This window comes from Rutilus rutilus, assembly GCF_951802725.1.
Source record: "Rutilus rutilus genome assembly, chromosome: 2".
NCBI lineage: Eukaryota > Metazoa > Chordata > Actinopteri > Cypriniformes > Leuciscidae > Rutilus > Rutilus rutilus.
Genome location: NC_140210.1, coordinates 61,671,846 through 61,678,038, shown reverse-complemented (window position 1 = coordinate 61,678,038; position 6,193 = coordinate 61,671,846).

The following is a 6,193-nucleotide window of genomic DNA, read 5'->3' as shown; positions in this document are numbered from 1 at the left end:
GCTGTGAGAGACGTGATGATGAACCGAACCTTCATAATCATCAGATCGAAGATCCAGGAATTTGAGGCCTCTGTCTTGGTTACGTGGTTCACTGTGAAGCTCATCCCTATCCTCCCCAGCTTCACCGCAGAAATGCTGGTTACAGTCACAGCTGACATCAGCTGCACCAACTACCATGTGATGTGAGTGCCTGAATTTGGAGACAGGAAGTTTGTAGATCTGTACCAATACGTCCACATAATGACCCTCTGTGGCTTTCTGTTGCAGCGTTGAAGGACTGGGATCTGTGTTCCCCAAAATGACACTCATCAGGACGCAGGAGATAACCAAAGTTCTGGTGGAGCACCTGAAGAAATTTGCCACCCAATTTAGCATTCCAGGTAGGCCTTCCCAGAGCATGCTTTTGCGGCATCCCGCTATTGCCAGAATTGAGTGCGTTGCAGTGGGGGTTTTATATTCAGCTGACAGCTCACCGTAGTTGTGTGCGTCAACTTCATAACAGTGCAGGGATGCAGACTGATCTTCCTTCACCCCTATCTTTAAAAACAGGTTGCAGACAGAACATTTCCAGCGATGCCGATTGGCTTAAGGCCAACCTGGGCCCATTCACCACAGTGGCCAATTACTCGGACCTTAAGGAGTTGAACGTCAGCGGGGTAAAATACCTACCTTCTCTTATGTTTTCTGTTGTCACACAGCTTTAAGAGAGCCTTTTGATTGGCACCGGTACTAGTGCTTAGTGTCGGGCAGAAAGCAGAGCGCTGACAATCATTCCTGCTATTTCCTTGGTGTTTTGTTCACCTTAGATGGCAGCTCTGCAAACCCTGTCACCTGATCAGAAAGCCGAGCTGCTGTTGGATCCGTCCACCGGTGCTCTTGAAAATGTGACCGTGGTGAAGGAGGTGTTGAACAGCATCCTAAAATCCCCGGATGAGAATCAGCTTGAGAAATTCTTTGAAAAATTTGTGGAGGTCAGCAAGGAGGTGAGTTTGTTTTTGTGTTTTTGTTTTTGTTTTTTGATGAACCTGATTATCCTAATTGGCCTAGACCACGATTGTGCTGCTCTTGAACAAGAAGGTTCCCTCCCTCCCCCAGGGAAACATAACCTACATCACAAACGGGGACGTCCGAGACACAATGCTGAACCTGACTTTGACTGCTCTGGCTCCCAAATTCCCCCTCTTCCAAACGAGTGACTACGAGCTGTGGTTCCAAATCAATCTCGTGGTCCTGCTGGCCAGCTTCCGTCCTTCAGTTCTGGTGGTGATCCCCACCAACCTCACGTGTGGCTCTTACAGTGCAATGTGAGAAACCTGGCACTTTTGGTTTTAAGTTTTTATGCAGTCTGTAGAAATAAGCTTTGAAAATCTGCATTTTGTATGTTTCTTTAGATTGAAAGGCCTGGAGACGGCTTTGGCAGTTCTCCCATCTGAACTTGAAGTGGAGCTCAGGTCCAGTGTAGACAAACTTCTACAGTCACCACCAGAAGGTATGGCATGACCAGAGTAAAACAAAAGAATTCTGACAAAATGCATGTGAACGTAAGCCATAAATGCCAGCGGCCTCCTATTGACCGAAATCTCTTTTTTCTCGGCTTGTCTTCAGACTGTACGCCTCTTCGCCCCGTCGGTTTGGTAAGTACTTCATTGTTTTAGATGGCTTATGAGTTGAGTTAAAGCCCAAGAGAAGCTGTTCATAATTGTTTTCTCTTTTCTTTCTGCTTCATCTTCTCTCGCAATAGTGCAATGAAACATTAGTGGATGGTAAGTCAGAACACACCACGGCAGTTTGCGATTGATAGAATTGAGTCATTTTGCAGCAAACTCATAAGATAGCTGGAAAGTTCTCCATCTGATCTTTTATTTTTGTTCTTCCTTTACAGAAAACAGGCTGTGTCAAGATGTCAACCGGTGAGTATTGGTTTGGTGTCTACTGAAAGCAGAGGTAGGCTTCAGAAAGTGTTGTAAACGGGAATGGTGCTTTTGTGCCTTGCAGTGGTCAACTTGAGGCCCAGCGTCCGTTTGCAAATTCCTCGGCTGGGCTGTGCGGCTTCAACATCTCTGATTATGCCTGCTCTTCGGTAAGTCCTCCATGAGCTGTGCACCCGAGTGCTTGTCTTTGCAAAGTGTCCCGTGTCTCTGACTGCCTAAATCTGTCCCCCTCTTTCAAGGTTGCATCATCTCTGTCCTCTGATGACATCGTCACGCTGCTGACTTGCAAGGCGCCAAGCGGCACGAGCGTCAGCACAGAGACGTGGAAGCTTTTCTTCCAGAAAGTCGCAGGAGTTCTGGAGGATGCTCTGTCAAAGTTCTCCAGCAAGGTAGGCGACACCCCTGCTTTTTCTGGGACAGAAAATGGAGTGCTGCCTCAGAGCGCTGAACTGACATGCCCCATGTTTTTACAGACCCTAACAAACGGTCAGCCTCAGTCCCATGTTCTCGATGCCATTGGAGAGGTGAAAGTCAACAACTTCAGCGCCGCACAGCTGACGGATGCCAGCTTCGTTGCCGCCTGGTTCCAGGACAGGCTGAGACCATTTTTGTCAGCAGTCTCTCTGGACTTTCTGTCCTGCCTCAGCTCCAAGAACTTCAGTTGCGACACCTACCAAGTTGTGTAAGTATGCTCAGTGCTGTGTAAATCCTCAAGTGGTGTTTAGTGGAGTGAAGTCTGGCAATCCGTAACGTCCGCTGATCTTTCCTGATTCAGGGTGCAAGCTCTCGGTCGTCAGGCATCCCTCATGGCGGAGGAGCAGAAACGGGCCGTCTTCACTCAATTCGTCCAGCGCTTCTTGTCGAGAGACGACCTAAAAGGTACTTTTTAGTGCTATCACTGCCTTGAGTTGTCATCTCTCGCGCTGTAGTTCCCTGAGCGTCTCAGCTTGTCACAGTTATTTCAGCTTGCTCACAAGTCAGTGGTGCTCTGATGAATTCCCCCATTACTCTGTGTTCAATCCAGATCCTGCCTGTCTTTCCAAAACTACGAGCAGTGCTGACTGGCTTGAGAAGAACATTGGCAATTTCTCCAGCTACGCTAGCTTGGAGGAACTGAAGTCCCTGAATGAAAATGTCTCCAGTGTGAGTAACTTTTTTTGACTTGCTCCAGTAGCTCGTGTGAACTGTCATTATTTAAAAAAAAAAAGAAGATTATTATCATTTATTTTTATTTTTATAAACTGCTTAATCTGTGTCCATGATGTGCTTTAGTTTGAATCATTGGCACTGCTGACCCCTACCCAAGTAGCTGAACTCACGCTGACCTCTGGAGTACTGAACAACACCAATCAGATCAGCGCTGTGTTCGACCGACTGGAGGAAGGCGACGGTTTCGAGAACGTAGAGGAGTTTCTGACGGTGCTGAGCACTGCTCCTGAGGCAAGTCAATAAGTCAAAGTGTCTGACAGAGATGGCATTGATGCCGTGGAGAATAGCCCAAAGTACGGTGCTCTCTTGCAGTGGTGTTCACAATCCTGGTTTTGTGTTTTTGCAGATTCCCGATATCATCCCTGCTGTGAGAGACGTGATGATGAACCGAACCTTCATAATCATCAGATCGAAGATCCAGGAATTTGAGGCCTCTGTCTTGGTTACGTGGTTCACTGTGAAGCTCATCCCTATCCTCCCCAGCTTCACCGCAGAAATGCTGGTTACAGTCACAGCTGACATCAGCTGCACCAACTACCATGTGATGTGAGTGCCTGAATTTGGAGACAGGAAGTTTGTAGATCTGTACCAATACGTCCACATAATGACCCTCTGTGGCTTTCTGTTGCAGCGTTGAAGGACTGGGATCTGTGTTCCCCAAAATGACACTCATCAGGACGCAGGAGATAACCAAAGTTCTGGTGGAGCACCTGAAGAAATTTGCCACCCAATTTAGCATTCCAGGTAGGCCTTCCCAGAGCATGCTTTTGCGGCATCCCGCTATTGCCAGAATTGAGTGCGTTGCAGTGGGGGTTTTATATTCAGCTGACAGCTCACCGTAGTTGTGTGCGTCAACTTCATAACAGTGCAGGGATGCAGACTGATCTTCCTCCACCCCTATCTTTAAAAACAGGTTGCAGACAGAACATTTCCAGCGATGCCGATTGGCTTAAGGCCAACCTGGGCCCATTCACCACAGTGGCCAATTACTCGGACCTTAAGGAGTTGAACGTCAGCGGGGTAAAATACCTACCTTCTCTTATGTTTTCTGTTGTCACACAGCTTTAAGAGAGCCTTTTGATTGGCACCGGTACTAGTGCTTAGTGTCGGGCAGAAAGCAGAGCGCTGACAATCATTCCTGCTATTTCCTTGGTGTTTTGTTCACCTTAGATGGCAGCTCTGCAAACCCTGTCACCTGATCAGAAAGCCGAGCTGCTGTTGGATCCGTCCACCGGTGCTCTTGAAAATGTGACCGTGGTGAAGGAGGTGTTGAACAGCATCCTAAAATCCCCGGATGAGAATCAGCTTGAGAAATTCTTTGAAAAATTTGTGGAGGTCAGCAAGGAGGTGAGTTTGTTTTTGTGTTTTTGTTTTTGTTTTTTGATGAACCTGATTATCCTAATTGGCCTAGACCACGATTGTGCTGCTCTTGAACAAGAAGGTTCCCTCCCTCCCCCAGGGAAACATAACCTACATCACAAACGGGGACGTCCGAGACACAATGCTGAACCTGACATTGACTGCTCTGGCTCCCAAATTCCCCCTCTTCCAAACGAGTGACTACGAGCTGTGGTTCCAAATCAATCTCGTGGTCCTGCTGGCCAGCTTCCGTCCTTCAGTTCTGGTGGTGATCCCCACCAACCTCACGTGTGGCTCTTACAGTGCAATGTGAGAAACCTGGCACCTTTGGTTTTAAGTTTTTATGCAGTCTGTAGAAATAAGCTTTGAAAATCTGCATTTTGTATGTTTCTTTAGATTGAAAGGCCTGGAGACGGCTTTGGCAGTTCTCCCATCTGAACTTGAAGTGGAGCTCAGGTCCAGTGTAGACAAACTTCTACAGTCACCACCAGAAGGTATGGCATGACCAGAGTAAAACAAAAGAATTCTGACAAAATGCATGTGAACGTAAGCCATAAATGCCAGCGGCCTCCTATTGACCGAAATCTCTTTTTTCTCGGCTTGTCTTCAGACTGTACGCCTCTTCGCCCCGTCGGTTTGGTAAGTACTTCATTGTTTTAGATGGCTTATGAGTTGAGTTAAAGCCCAAGAGAAGCTGTTCATAATTGTTTTCTCTTTTCTTTCTGCTTCATCTTCTCTCGCAATAGTGCAATGAAACATTAGTGGATGGTAAGTCAGAACACACCACGGCAGTTTGCGATTGATAGAATTGAGTCATTTTGCAGCAAACTCATAAGATAGCTGGAAAGTTCTCCATCTGATCTTTTATTTTTGTTCTTCCTTTACAGAAAACAGGCTGTGTCAAGATGTCAACCGGTGAGTATTGGTTTGGTGTCTACTGAAAGCAGAGGTAGGCTTCAGAAAGTGTTGTAAACGGGAATGGTGCTTTTGTGCCTTGCAGTGGTCATCTTGAGGCCCAGCGTCCGTTTGCAAATTCCTCGGCTGGGCTGTGCGGCTTCAACATCTCTGATTATGCCTGCTCTTCGGTAAGTCCTCCATGAGCTGTGCACCCGAGTGCTTGTCTTTGCAAAGTGTCCCGTGTCTCTGACTGCCTAAATCTGTCCCCCTCTTTCAAGGTTGCATCATCTCTGTCCTCTGATGACATCGTCACGCTGCTGACTTGCAAGGCGCCAAGCGGCACGAGCGTCAGCACAGAGACGTGGAAGCTTTTCTTCCAGAAAGTCGCAGGAGTTCTGGAGGATGCTCTGTCAAAGTTCTCCAGCAAGGTAGGCGACACCCCTGCTTTTTCTGGGACAGAAAATGGAGTGCTGCCTCAGAGCGCTGAACTGACATGCCCCATTATTTTTACAGACCCTAACAAACGGTCAGCCTCAGTCCCATGTTCTCGATGCCATTGGAGAGGTGAAAGTCAACAACTTCAGCGCCGCACAGCTGACGGATGCCAGCTTCGTTGCCGCCTGGTTCCAGGACAGGCTGAGACCATTTTTGTCAGCAGTCTCTCGGGACTTTCTGTCCTGCCTCAGCTCCAAGAACTTCAGTTGCGACACCTACCAAGTTGTGTAAGTATGCTCAGTGCTGTGTAAATCCTCAAGTGGTGTTTAGTGGAGTGAAGTCTGGCAATCCGTAACGTCCGC